Here is a 16,109-nt window from a genome sequence, read left to right on the forward strand (position 1 = left end):
ATCTATGCTGTGATATACCTGTAAATATCCTGACTGGGACACAGTTCTATGCTGTGATATACCTGTAAATATCCTGACTGGGACACAGATCTATGCTGTGATATACCTGTAAATATCCTGACTGGGACACAGATCTATACTGTGATATACCTGTAAATATCCTGACTCTGGGACACAGATCTATGCTGTGATATATCTGTAAATATCCTGACTGGGACACAGATTTTTTTTTAACAATACAGCGCAGAACAGGCCCTTCGGCCCACGATGTTGCACCGAAACAAAAGCCATCTAACCTACACTATGCCATTATCATCCATATGTTTATCCAATAAACTTTTAAATGCCCTCAATGTTGGCGAGTTCACTACTGTAGCAGGTAGGGCATTCCACGGCCTCACTACTCTTTGCGTAAAGAACCGACCTCTGACCTCTGTCCTATATCTATTACCCCTCAATTTAAAGCTATGTCCCCTCGTGCCAGCCATTTCCATCCGCGGGAGAAGGCTCTCACTGTCCACCCTATCCAACCCCCTGATCATTTTGTATGCCTCTATTAAGTCTCCTCTTAACCTTCTTCTCTCCAACGAAAACAACCTCAAGTCCATCAGCCTTTCCTCATAAGATTTCCCCTCCATACCAGGCAACATCTCCTCTGCACCCGCTCCAAAGCCTCCACGTCCTTCCTATAATGCGGTGACCAGAACTGTACGCAATACTCCAAATGCGGCCGTACCAGAGTTCTGTACAGCTGCAACATGACCTCCCGACTCCGGAACTCAATCCCTCTACCAATAAAGGCCAACACTCCATAGGCCTTCTTCACAACCCTATCAACCTGGGTGGCAACTTTCAGGGATCTATGTACATGGACACCTAGATCCCTCTGCTCATCCACACTTTCAAGAACTTTACCATTAGCCAAATATTCCGCATTCCTGTTATTCCTTCCAAAGTGAATCACCTCACACTTCTCTACATTAAACTCCATTTGCCACCTCTCAGCCCAGCTCTGCAGCTTATCTATATCCCTCTGTAACCTGCTACATCCTTCCACACTATCGACAACACCACCGACTTTAGTATCGTCTGCAAATTTACTCACCCACCCTTCTGCGCCTTCCTCTAGGTCATTGATAAAAATGACAAACAGCAACGGCCCCAGAACAGAACCTTGTGATACTCCACTTGTGACTGTACTCCATTCTGAACATTTCCCATCAACCACCACCCTCTGTCTTCTTTCAGCTAGCCAATTTATGATCCACATCTCTAAATCACCCTCAATCCCCAGCCTCCGTATTTTCTGCAATAGCCTACCGTGGGGAACCTTATCAAACGCTTTGCTGAAATCCATATACACCACACCAACTGCTCTACCCTCATCTACCTGTTCAGTCACTTTCTCAAAGAACTCGATAAGGTTTGTGAGGCATGACCTACCCTTCACAAAGCCATGCTGACTATCCCTGATCATATTATTCCTATCTAGATGATTATAAATCTTGTCTCTTATAATCCCCTCCAAGACTTTACCCACTACAGACGTGAGGCTCACCGGTCTATAGTTGCCGGGGTTGTCTCTGCTCCCCTTTTTGAACAAAGGGACCACATTTGCTGTCCTCCAGTCCTCTGGCACTATTCCTGTAGCCAATGATGACACAAAAATCAAAGCCAAAGGTCCAGCAATCTCTTCCCTGGCCTCCCAGAGAATCCTAGGATAAATCCCATCAGGTTCCGGGGACTTATCTATTTTCAGCCTGTCCAGAATTGCCTACACCTCTTCCCTACGTACCTCAATGCCATCTAATCTATTAGCCTGGGGCTCAGCATTCTCCTCCACAACATTATCTTTTTCCTGAGTGAATACTGACGAAAAATATTCATTTAGTATCTCGCCTATCTCTTCAGACTCCACACACAATTTCCCATCCCTGTCCTTGACTGGTCCTACTCTTTCCCTAGTCATTCGCTTATTCCTGACATACCTATAGAAAGCTTTTGGGTTTTCCTTGATCCTTCCTGCCAAATACTTCTCATGTCCCCTCCTTGCTCGTCTTAGGTCTCTCTTTGGATCCTTCCTCGCTACCTTGTAACTATCCATCGCCCCAACTGAAACTTCACACCTCTTCTTCACATAGGCCTCCTTCTTCCTCTTAACAAGAGATTCCACTTCCTTGGTAAACCACGGTTCCCTCGCTCGACGCCTTCCTCCCTGCCTGACCGGTACATCCTTATCAAGAACACGCAGTAGCTGATCCATGAACAAGCCCCACTTATCCAGTGTGCCCAACACTTGCAGCCTACTTCTCCACCTTATCCCCCCCAAGTCACGTCTAATGGCATCATAATTGCCCTTCCCCCAGCAATAACTCTTGCCCTGCGGAGTATACTTATCCCTTTCCATCAAAGAACAAAGAACAAAGAACAAAGAAATGTACAGCACAGGAACAGGCCCTTCGGCCCTCCAAGCCCGTGCCGACCATACTGCCCGACTAAACTACAATCTTCTACACTTCCTGGGTCCGTATCCTTCTATTCCCATCCTATTCATATATTTGTCAAGATGCCCCTTAAATGTCCCTATCGTCCCTGCCTCCACTACCTCCTCCGGTAGTGAGTTCCAGGCACCCACTACCCTCTGCGTAAAAAACTTGCCTCGTACATCTACTCTAAACTTTGCCCCTCTCACCTTAAACCTATGCCCCCTAGTAATTGACCCCTCTACCCTGGGGAAAAGCCTCTGACTATCCACTCTGTCTATGCCCCTCATAATTTTGTATACCTCTATCAGGTCGCCCCTCAACCTCCTTCGTTCCAGTGAGAACAAACCGAGTTTATTCAATCGCTCCTCATAGCTTATGCCCTCCATTAATGTATCATTAATCATTAATGTAAACGTCACCGAATTGTGGTCACTGTCCCCAAAGTGCTCTCCTACCTCCAAATCCAACACCTGGCCTGGTTCATTACCCAAAACCAAATCCAACGTGGCCTCGCCTCTTGTTGGCCTGTCAACATATTGTTTCAGGAAACCCTCCTGCACACACTGTACAAAAAACGACCCATCTATTGTACTCGAACTATATCTTTTCCAGTCAATATTTGGAAAGTTAAAGTCTCCCATAATAACTACCCTGTTACTTTCGCTCTTCTCCAGAATCATCTTCGCCATCCTTTCCTCTACATCCCTAGAACTATTAGGAGGCCTATAAAAAACTCCCAACAGGGTGACCTCTCCTTTCCTGTTTCTAACTTCAGCCCATACTACCTCTGAAGAAGAGTCCCCATCTAGCATCCTCTCCGCCACCGTAATACTGCTTTTGACTAGCAGCGCCACACCTCCCCCTCTTTTGCCTCCTTCTCTGAGCTTACTAAAACACCTAAACCCCAGAACCTGCAACATCCATTCCTGTCCCTGCTCTATCCATGTCTCCGAAATGGCCACAACATCGAAGTCCCAGGTACCAACCCATGCTGCCAGTTCCCCTACCTTGTTTCGTATACTCCTGGCATTGAAGTAGACACACTTCAAACCACCTACCTGAACACTGGCCCCCTCCTGCGACGTCAAATCTGTGCTCCTGACCTCTATACTCTCATTCTCCCTTACCCTAAAACTACAATCCAGGTTCCCATGCCCCTGCTGCATTAGTTTAAACCCCCCCAAAGAGCACTAACAAATCTCCCCCCCAGGATATTTGTGCCCCTCAGGTTCAGATGTAGACCATCCTGTCTGTAGAGGTCCCACCTTCCCCAGAAAGAGCCCCAGTTATCCAGAAATCTGAATCCCTCCCGCCTGCACCATCCCTGTAGCCACGTGTTTAAATGCTCTCTCTCCCTATTCCTCATCTCACTATCACGTGGCACGGGCAACAACCCAGAGATAACAACTCTGTTTGTTCTAGTTCTGAGCTTCCATCCTAGCTCCTTGAAAGCCTGCCTGACATCCTTGTCCCCTTTCCTACCTATGTCGTTAGTGCCAATGTGGACCACGACTTGGGGCTGCTCCCCCTCCCCCTTAAGGACCCGGAAAACACGATCCGAGACATCACGTATCCTTGCACCTGGGAGGCAACATACCAAACGTGAGTCTCTCACGCTCCCACAAAATCTCCTATCTGTGCCCCTGACTATAGAGTCCCCAATTACTAATGCTCTGCTCCTCTCCCCCCTTCCCTTCTGAGCAACAGGGACAGACTCCGTGCCAGAGGCCAGTACCCCATGGCTTACCCCTGGTAAGTCCCCCCCCCCCCCCACAAGTATCCAAAGCGGTATACTTGTTTCTCAGGGGAACGACCGCAGGGGATCCCTGCACTGACTGCTTTTTCCCAGTCCCTCTTACAGTTACCCACCTATCTCCAATCTTTGGTGTAACTAATTCCCTGAAGCTGCTATCTATGACCCCTTCTGCCTCCCGAATGATCCGAAGTTCTTCCAACTCCAGCTCCAGTTCCCTAACTCGGTCTTGGTGGAGCTGGAGATGGCAGCACTTCCTGCAGGTAAAATCAGCAGGGACACTAACTGCATCCCTCACCTCAAACATCCTGCAGGAGGAACATTGCACTCCCTCCCCTGCCATTCCTCTAACTTTCTACCAGGATCTGGCTAACAACTAAATTAAAATTTTTATAAAAAATAATAATAATATAAAATATGGTACTTACCTCAGACCAATGGGTTTTATTATTAGGTTAGAGGAGGAGGGCGGGTGGGAGACACTACACATGTAGTGTCTCGGGTTTCCTCTCCACCAGAATTTATTGGTGAGGGTCTTCCCAGACGTCCGCGGGTCGACTTCCTGTTCCCGCCTAAAACACTAATTTTTAAAAAAAAATTCTCAGCTCCTGCTGAAATTGACTAACCAGCCAGCTACACTCCCGCCGAAATCGACTGGCCTGCCCCTGCAAAGACAAGTGGACAGGACAAGGACAGACTTACCTCCCAGCAGCCACTTCCGCACTGCTCCCGCTGAAACTGACTCACCAGCTGTTCTCCCGCCGAAATCGACTGGCCTGCCCCTGCAAAGACAAGTGCTTTTAAAGGACAGACTTACCTCCCAGCAGCGACTTCCGCACTGCTCCCGCTGAAACTGACTCACCAGCTGTTCTCCCGCCGAAATCGACTGGGGATCTGTGCTGTGATATACCTGTAAATATCCTGACTGGGACACAGATCTATACTGTGATATACCTGTAACTATCCTGACTCTGGGACACAGATCTATACTGTGATATACCTGTAAATATCCTGACTGGGACACATCTATACTGTGATATACCTGTAAATATCCTGACTTGGACACAGATCTATACTGTGATCTACCTGTAAATATCTTGACTGGAACACAGATCTATGCTGTGATATACCTGTAAATATCCTGACTGGGACAGATCTATACTGTGATATACCTGTAAATATCCTGACTCTGGGACACAGATCTATGCTGTCATATACCTGTAAATACCCTGACTGGGACACAGATCTATGCTGTGATATACCTGTAAATATCCTGACTGGGACACAGATCTATGCTGTGATATACCTGTAAATATCCTGACTGGGACACAGATCTATGCTGTGATATACCTGTAAATATCCTGACTCTGGGACACAGATCTATGCTGTCATATACCTGTAAATACCCTGACTGGGACACAGATCTATGCTGTGATATACCTGTAAATATCCTGACTGGGACACAGATCTATGCTGTGATATACCTGTAAATATCCTGACTGGGACACAGATCTATACTGTAATATACCTGTAAATATCCTGACTGGGACACAGATCTATGCTGTGATATACCTGTTAATATCCTGACTCAACAAAGATCTATGCTGTGATATACCTGTAAATATCCTGACTGGGACACAGATAAGTAAGTGGTTTTTTACTTATTTTTACTTCTATACCTTTTTTCAAATTGTGTGTGTCGGGGGGGAAACTGAAGTGACATCACAGAAAAGCTGTGGCCAGAGTGGCTAGTATTTGGTAACCAATTAATCATAATAACTTAATTAAAATTTAGAGGGATATCTAAGCCAGAGATCGGAGAGTACTATACTTAGCTATCGCATTTCTATTAGAAATCTAGTGCTAGGAACCAGATAGTTGACAGTAACTTTGAAATTTAAAAAAAATATATTTTTTTAAAAAGACAAATTTTAATTAATTGACGCAATGTCAGTTAGAGGGGTGCTGTGCTCTGACTGTGAGATGTGGCAGGTCCGGGAGGCTTCCAGCGTCCCGGATGGCTTCATCTGCAGAAAATGCACCCAACTGGAGCTCCTCACAGACCGCATGGTTCGGTTGGAGCAGCAATTGGATGCACTTAGGAGCATGCAGGTGGCGGAAAGCGTCATAGATCGCAGTTATGTAAATGTGGTCACACCCAAGGTGCAGGCAGAGAAATGGGTGACCACCAGAAAGGGCAGTCAGTCAGTGCAGGAATCCCCTGTGGTTGTCCCCCTCTCGAACAGATATACCCCTTTGGATACTGTCGGGGGGGATAGCCTATCAGGGGAAAACAGCAGCAGCCAGAGCAGTGGCACCACGGCTGGCTCTGATGTTCAGAAGGGAGGGTCAAAGCGCAGAAGAGCAATAGTAATAGGGGACTCTATAGTCAGGGGCACAGATAAGCGCTTCTGTGGATGTGAAAGAGACTCCAGGATGGTATGTTGCCTCCCTGGTGCCAGGGTCCAGGATGTCTCCGAAAGGGTAGAGGGCATCCTGAAGGGGGAGGGCAAACAGGCAGAGGTCATTGTACATATTGGTACTAGCGACATAGGCAGGAAGGGGCATGAGGTCCTGCAGCAGGAGTTCAGGGAGCTAGGCAGAAAGTTAAAAGACAGGACCTCGAGGGTTGTAATCTCGGGATTACTCCCTGTGCCACGTGCCAGTGAGGCTAGAAATAGGAAGATAACGCAGCTAAACACGTGGCTAAACAGCTGGTGTAGGAGGGAGGGTTTCCATTATCTGGACCACTGGGAGCTCTTCCGGGGCAGGTGTGACCTGTATAAGAAGTACGGGTTGCATCTAAACCGGAGAGGCATAAATATCCTGGCCGCGAGGTTTGCTAGTGTCACACGGGAGGGTTTAAACTAGTATGGCAGGGGGGTGGGCACGGGAGCAATAGGTCAGAAGGTGAGAGCATTGAGGGAGAACTAGGGAATGAATAGGGACAGTGTGGCTCTGAGGCAGAGCAGACAGGGAGAAGTTGCTGAACACAGCGGGTCTGGTGGCCTGAAGTGCATATGTTTTAATGCAAGGAGCATTACGGGTAAGGCAGATGAACTTAGAGCTTGATTAGTACTTGGTACTATGATGTTGTTGCCATTACAGAGACCTGGTTGAGGGAAGGGCAGGATTGGCAGCTAAACGTTCCAGGATTTAGATGTTTCAGGCGGGATAGAGGGGGATGTAAAATGGGAGGTGGAGTTGCGCTACTTGTTCGGGAGAATATCACATCTGTACTGCGAGAGGACACCTCAGAGGGCAGTGAGGCTATATGGGTAGAGATCAGGAATAAGAAGGGTGCAGTCACAATGTTGGGGGTATACTACAGGCCTCCCAACAGCCAGCGGGAGATAGAGGAGCAGATAGGTAGACAGATTTTGGAAAAGAGTAAAAACAACAGGGTTGTGGTGATGGGAGACTTCAACTTCCCCAATATTGACTGGGACTCACTTAGCGCCAGGGGCTTAGACGGGGCGGAGTTTGTAAGGAGCATCCAGGAGGGCTTCTTAAAACAATATATAGACAGTCCAACTAGGGAAGGGGCGGTACTGGACCTGGTATTGGGGAATGAGCCCGGCCAGGTGGTAGATGTTTCAGTAGGGGAGCATTTCGGTAACAGTGACCACAATTCAGTAAGTTTTAAAGTACTGGTGGACAAGGATAAGAGTGGTCCGAGGATGAATGTGCTAAATGGGGGGAAGGCTAATTATAACAATATTAGGCGGGAACTGAAGAAGATAGATTGGGGGCGGATGTTTGAGGGCAAATCAACATCTGACATGTGGGAGGCTTTCAAGTGTCAGTTGAAAGGAATTCAGGACCAGCATGTTCCTGTGAGGAAGAAGGATAAATACGGCAATTTTCGGGAACCTTGGATAACGAGAGATATTGTAGGCCTCGTCAAAAAGAAAAAGGAGGCATTTGACAGGGCTAAAAGGCTGGGAACAGACGAAGCCTGTGTGGAATATAAGGAAAGTAGGAAGGAACTTAAGCAAGGAGTCAGGAGGGCTAGAAGGGTTCACGAAAAGCCATTGGCAAATAGGGTTAAGGAAAATCCCAAGGCTTTTTACACGTACATAAAAAGCAAGAGGGTAGCCAGGGAAAGGGTTGGCCCACTGAAGGATAGGCAAGGGAATCTATGTGTGGAGCCAGAGGAAATGGGCGAGGTACTAAATGAATACTTTGCATCAGTATTCACCAAAGAGAAGGAATTGGTAGATGTTTAGTCTGGAGAAGGGGGTGTAGATAGCCTGGGTCACATTGTGATCCAAAAAGACGAGGTGTTGGGTGTCTTAAAAAATATTAAGGTAGATAAGTCCCCAGGGCCTGATGGGATCTACCCCAGAATACTGAAGGAGGCTGGAGAGGAAATTGCTGAGGCCTTGACAGAAATCTTTGGTTCCTCGCTGTCTTCAGGGGATGTCCCGGAGGACTGGAGAATAGCCAATGTTGTTCCTCTGTTTAAGAAGGGTAGCGAGGATAATCCCGGGAACTACAGGCCGGTGAGCCTTACTTCAGTGGTAGGGAAATTACTGGAGAGAATTCTTCGAGACAGGATCTACTCCCATTTGGAAGCAAATGGACGTATTAGTGAGAGGCAGCACGGTTTTGTGAAGGGGAGGTCGTGTCTCACTAACTTGATAGAGTTTTTCGAGGAGGTCACTAAGATGATTGATGCAGGTAGGGCAGTAGATGTTGTCTATTTGGACTTCAGTAAGGCCTTTGACAAGGTCCCTCATGGTAGACTAGTACAAAAGGTGAAGTCACACGGGATCAGGGGTGAGCTGGCAAGGTGGATACAGAACTGGCTAGGCCATAGAAGGCAGAGAGTAGCAATGGAGGGATGCTTTTCTAATTGGAGGGCTGTGACCAGTGGTGTTCCACAGGGATCAGTGCTGGGACCTTTGCTCTTTGTAGTATATATAAATGATTTGGAGGAAAATGTAACTGGTCTGATTAGTAAGTTTGCAGACGACACAAAGGTTGGTGGAATTGCGGATAGCGATGAGGACTGTCGGAGGATACAGCAGGATTTAGATTGTCTGGAGACTTGGGCGGAGAGATGGCAGATGGAGTTTAATCCGGACAAATGTGAGGTAATGCATTTTGGAAGGGCTAATGCAGGTAGGGAATATACAGTGAATGGTAGAACCCTCAGGAGTATTGAAAGTCAAAGAGATCTAGGAGTACAGGTCCACAGGTCATTGAAAGGGGCAACAAATGTGGAGAAGGTAGTCAAGAAGGCGTACGGCATGCTTGCCTTCATTGGCAGGGGCATTGAGTATAAGAATTGGCAAGTCATGTTGCAGCTGTATAGAACCTTAGTTAGGCCACACTTGGAGTATAGTGTTCAATTCTGGTCGCCACACTACCAGAAGGATGTGGAGGCTTTAGAGAGGGTGCAGAAGAGATTTACCAGAATGTTGCCTGGTATGGAGGGCATTAGCTATGAGGAGCGGTTGAATAAACTCGGTTTGTTCTCACTGGAACGAAGGAGGTTGAGGGGAGACCTGATAGAGGTATACAAAATTATGAGGGGCATAGACAGAGTGGATAGTCAGTGGCTTTTCTCCAGGGTAGAGGGGTCATAGGTTTAAGGTGAGAGGGGCAAGGTTTAGAGTAGATGTACGAGGCAAGTTTTTTACGCAGAGGGTAGTGGGTGCCTGGAACTCGCTACCGGAGGAGGTAGTGGAAGCAGGGACGATAGGGACATTTAAGGGGCATCTTGACAAATATATGAATAGGATGGGAATAGAAGGATACGGACCCAGGAAGTGTAGAACATTGTAGTTTAGTCGGGCAGCATAGTCGGCACGGGCTTGGAGGGCTGAAGGGCCTGTTCCTGTGCTGTACATTTCTTTGTTCTTTGTTCTTTGTATACCTGTAAATATCCTGACTCTGGGACACAGATCTGTGCTGTGATATACCTGTAAATATCCTGACTGGGACACAGATCTATGCTGTGATATACCTGTAAATATCCTGACTGGGACACAGATCTATGCTGTGATATACCTGTAAATATCCTGACTGGGACACAGATCTATGCTGTGATATACCTGTAAATATACTGACTCAGGGACAGATCTATGTTGTGATATACCTGTAAATATCCTGACTGGGACACAGTTCTATGCTGTGATATACCTGTAAATATCCTGACTGGGACACAGATCTATGCTGTGATATACCTGTAAATATCTTGACTGGGACACATATCTATGCTGTGATATACCTGTAAATATCCTGACTGGGACACAGATCTATGCTGTGATACACCTGTAAATATCCTGACTGGGACACAGATCTATGCTGTGATATACCTGTAAATATCCTGACTGGGACACAGATCTATGCTGTGATATACCTGTAAATATCCTGACTGGGACACAGTTCTATGCTGTGATATACCTGTAAATATCCTGACTGGGACACAGATCTATGCTGTGATATACCTGTAAATATCCTGACTGGGACACAGATCTATGCTGTGATATACCTGTAAATTTCCTGACTGGGACACAGATCTATGCTGTGATATACCTGTAAATATCCTGACTCAGGGACAGATCTATGTTGTGATATACCTGTAAATATCCTGACTGGGACACAGTTCTATGCTGTGATATACCTGTAAATATCCTGACTCTGGGACACAGATCTATGCTGTGATATACCTGTAAATATCCTGACTGGGACACAGTTCTATGCTGTGATATACCTGTAAATATCTTGACTGGGACACAGTTCTATGCTGTGATATACCTGTAAATATCCTGACTGGGACACAGATCTATGCTGTGATATACCTGTAAATATCTTGACTGGGACACAGTTCTATGCTGTGATATACCTGTAAATATCCTGACTGGGACACAGATCTATGCTGTGATATACCTGTAAATATCCTGACTGGGACACAGATCTATGCTGTGATATACCTGTAAATATCTTGACTGGGACACAGTTCTATGCTGTGATATACCTGTAAATATCCTGACTGGGACACAGATCTATGCTGTGATATACCTGTAAATATCCTGACTCTGGGACACAGATCTATGCTGTGATATACCTGTAAATATCCTGACTGGGACACAGATCTATTCTGTGATATACCTGTAAATATCCTGACTCTGGGACACAGATCTATGCTGTGATATACCTGTAAATATCCTGACTGGGACACAGATCTATGCTGTGATATACCTGTAAATATCCTGACTCTGGGACACAGATCTATGCTGTGATATACCTGTAAATATCCTGACTGGGACACAGTTCTATGCTGTGATTTACCTGTAAATATCCTGACTGGGACACAGATCTATGCTGTGATATACCTGTAAATATCCTGACTGGGACACAGTTCTATGCTGTGATTTACCTGTAAATATCCTGACTGGGACACAGATCTATGCTGTGATATACCTGTAAATATCCTGACTCTGGGACACAGATCTATGCTGTGATATACCTGTAAATATCCTGACTCTGGGACACAGATCTATGCTGTGATATACCTGTAAATATCCTGACTGGGACACAGTTCTATGCTGTGATTTACCTGTAAATATCCTGACTCTGGGACACAGATCTATGCTGTGATATACCTGTAAATATCCTGACTGGGACACAGATCTATGCTGTGATATACCTGTAAATATCCTGACTCTGGGACACAGATCTATGCTGTGATATACCTGTAAATATCCTGACTGGGACACAGATCTATGCTGTGATATACCTGTAAATATCCTGACTGGGACACAGATCTATGCTGTGATATACCTGTAAATATCCTGACTGGGACACAGTTCTATGCTGTGATATACCTGTAAATATCCTGACTCTGGGACACAGATCTATGCTGTGATATACCTGTAAATATCCTGACTGGGACACAGATCTATGCTGTGATATACCTGTAAATATCCTGACTCTGGGACACAGATCTATGCTGTGATATACCTGTAAATATCCTGACTGGGACACAGATCTATGCTGTGATATACCTGTAAATATCCTGACTGGGACACAGTTCTATGCTGTGATTTACCTGTAAATATCCTGACTGGGACACAGACCTATGCTGTGATATACCTGTAAATATCCTGACTGGGACACAGTTCTATGCTGTGATTTACCTGTAAATATCCTGACTGGGACACAGATCTATGCTGTGATATACCTGTAAATATCCTGACTGGGACACAGATCTATGCTGTGATATACCTGTAAATATCCTGACTCTGGGACACAGATCTATGCTGTGATATACCTGTAAATATCCTGACTGGGACACAGATCTATGCTGTGATATACCTGTAAATATCCTGACTCTGGGACACAGATCTATGCTGTGATATACCTGTAAATATCCTGACTGGGACACAGATCTATGCTGTGATATACCTGTAAATATCCTGACTCTGGGACACAGATCTATGCTGTGATATACCTGTAAATATCCTGACTGGGACACAGATCTATGCTGTGATATACCTGTAAATATCCTGACTCTGGGACACAGATCTATGCTGTGATATACCTGTAAATATCCTGACTGGGACACAGATCTATGCTGTGATATACCTGTAAATATCCTGACTGGGACACAGTTCTATGCTGTGATTTACCTGTAAATATCCTGACTGGGACACAGATCTATGCTGTGATATACCTGTAAATATCCTGACTGGGACACAGTTCTATGCTGTGATTTACCTGTAAATATCCTGACTGGGACACAGATCTATGCTGTGATATACCTGTAAATATCCTGACTCTGGGACACAGATCTATGCTGTGATATACCTGTAAATATCCTGACTCTGGGACACAGATCTATGCTGTGATATACCTGTAAATATCCTGACTCTGGGACACAGATCTATGCTGTGATATACCTGTAAATATCCTGACTGGGACACAGATCTATGCTGTGATATACCTGTAAATATCCTGACTCTGGGACACAGATCTATGCTGTGATATACCTGTAAATATCCTGACTGGGACACAGATCTATGCTGTGATATACCTGTAAATATCCTGACTGGGACACAGATCTATGCTGTGATATACCTGTAAATATCCTGACTGGGACACAGTTCTATGCTGTGATATACCTGTAAATATCCTGACTCTGGGACACAGATCTATGCTGTGATATACCTGTAAATATCCTGACTCTGGGACACAGATCTATGCTTTGATATACCTGTAAATATCCTGACTGGGACACAGATCTATGCTGTGATATACCTGTAAATATCCTGACTGGGACACAGATCTATGCTGTGATATACCTGTAAATATCCTGACTGGGACACAGTTCTATGCTGTGATATACCTGTAAATATCCTGACTGGGACACAGTTCTATGCTGTGATATATCTGTAAATATCCTGACTGGGACACAGTTCTATGTTGTGATATACCTGTAAATATCCTGACTGGGACACAGTTTTATGCTGTGATATACCTGTAAATATCTTGACTGGGACACAGATCTATGCTGTGATATACCTGTAAATATCCTGACTGGGACACATCTATGCTGTGATATATCTGTAAATATCCTGACTCTGGGACACAGATCTATGCTGTGATATACCTGTAAATATCCTGACTGGGACACAGATCTATGCTGTGATATACCTGTAAATATCTTGACTGGAACACAGATCTATGCTGTGATATACCTGTAAATATCCTGACTCTGGGACACAGATCTATGCTGTGATATACCTGTAAATATCCTGACTGGGACACAGATCTATGCTGTGATATACCTGTAAATATCCTGACTGGGACACCGATCTATGCTGTGATATACCTGTAAATATCCTGACTGGGACACATATCTATGCTGTGATATACCTGTAAATATCCTGACTGGGACACAGATCTATGCTGTGATATACCTGTAAATATCCTGACTGGGACACAGATCTATGCTGTGATATACCTGTAAATATCCTGACTGGGACACAGATCTATGCTGTGATATACCTGTAAAGATCCTGACTGGGACACAGATCTATGCTGTGATATACCTGTAAATATCCTGACTGGGACACAGATCTATGCTGTGATATACCTGTAAATATCCTGACTGGGAAACAGATCTATGCTGTGATATATCTGTAAATATCTTGACTGGAACACAGATCTATGCTGTGATATACCTGTAAATATCTTGACTGGAACACAGATCTATGCTGTGATATACCTGTAAATATCCTGACTCTGGGACACAGATCTATGCTGTGATATACCTGTAAATATCCTGACTGGGACACAGATCTATGCTGTGATATACCTGTAAAGATCCTGACTGGGACACAGATCTATGCTGTGATAGACCTGTAAATATCCTGACTCTGGGACACAGATCTATGCTGTGATATACCTGTAAATATCTTGACTGGGACACAGTTCTATGCTGTGATATACCTGTAAATATCCTGACTGGGACACAGATCTATGCTGTGATATACCTGTAAATATCCTGACTGGGACACAGATCTATGCTGTGATATACCTGTAAATATCTTGACTGGAACACAGTTCTATGCTGTGATATACCTGTAAATATCCTGACTGGGACACAGATCTATGCTGTGATATACCTGTAAATATCCTGACTGGGACACAGATCTATGCTGTGATATACCTGTAAATATCCTGACTGGGACACAGATCTATGCTGTGATATACCTGTAAATATCTTGACTGGGACACAGATCTATGCTGTGATATACCTGTAAATATCCCGACTGGGACACAGATCTATGCTGTGATATACCTGTAAATATACTGACTGGGACACAGTTCTATGCTGTGATTTACCTGTAAATATCCTGACTGGGACACAGATCTATGCTGTGATATACCTGTAAATATCCTGACTGGGACACAGATCTATGCTGTGATATACCTGTAAATATCTTGACTGGGACACAGATCTATGCTGTGATATACCTGTAAATATCCCGACTGGGACACAGATCTATGCTGTGATATACCTGTAAATATCTTGACTGGGACACAGATCTATGCTGTGATTTACCTGTAAATATCCCGACTGGGACACAGATCTATGCTGTGATATACCTGTAAATATACTGACTGGGACACAGTTCTATGCTGTGATTTACCTGTAAATATCCTGACTGGGACACAGATCTATGCTTTGATATACCTGTAAATATCCTGACTGGGACACAGATCTATGCTTTGATATACCTGTAAATATCCTGACTGGGACACAGATCTATGCTGTGATATACCTGTAAATATCCTGACTGGGACACAGATCTATGCTGTGATATACCTGTAAATATCCTGACTGGGACACAGATCTATGCTGTGATATACCTGTAAATATCCTGACTCTTGGACACTGATCTGTGCTGTGATATACCTGTAAATTAGTGTAGAAGATTGTAGTTTAGTCGGGCAGTATGGTCGGCACGGGCTTGGAGGGCCGAAGGGCCTGTTCCTGTGCTGTACATTTCTTTGTTCTTTGTTGTTGTTGTTGTGATACACCTGTAAATATCCTGACTGGGACACAGATCTATGCTGTGATATACCTGTAAATATCCTGACTCTGGGACACAGATCTATGCTGTGATATACCTGTAAATATCCTGACTGGGACACAGATCTATGCTGTGATATACCTGTAAATATCCTGACTCTGGGACACAGATCTATGTTGTGATATACCTGTAAATATCCTGACTGGGACACAGATCTATACTGTGATATACCTGTAAATATCCTGACTGGGACACAGATCTATGCTGTGATATACCTGTAAATATCCTGACTGGGACACAGATCTATGCTGTGATATA

At 44.8% G+C, this 16,109-nt stretch overlaps 1 protein-coding gene across 1 annotated transcript in view; it reads left to right on the top strand.

Annotated features, from left to right (window-relative positions):
- The window catches only part of atg9a (ATG9 autophagy related 9 homolog A (S. cerevisiae)), a 103,859-nt gene that overhangs the window by 87,404 nt on the left and 346 nt on the right, over positions 1-16,109 (top strand). The gene's annotated exons all lie outside the window — the stretch shown is intronic.

The sequence above is a fragment of the Scyliorhinus torazame genome, chromosome 2 (genome assembly GCF_047496885.1).
Source record: "Scyliorhinus torazame isolate Kashiwa2021f chromosome 2, sScyTor2.1, whole genome shotgun sequence".
Classification (NCBI taxonomy): Eukaryota; Metazoa; Chordata; class Chondrichthyes; order Carcharhiniformes; family Scyliorhinidae; genus Scyliorhinus; species Scyliorhinus torazame.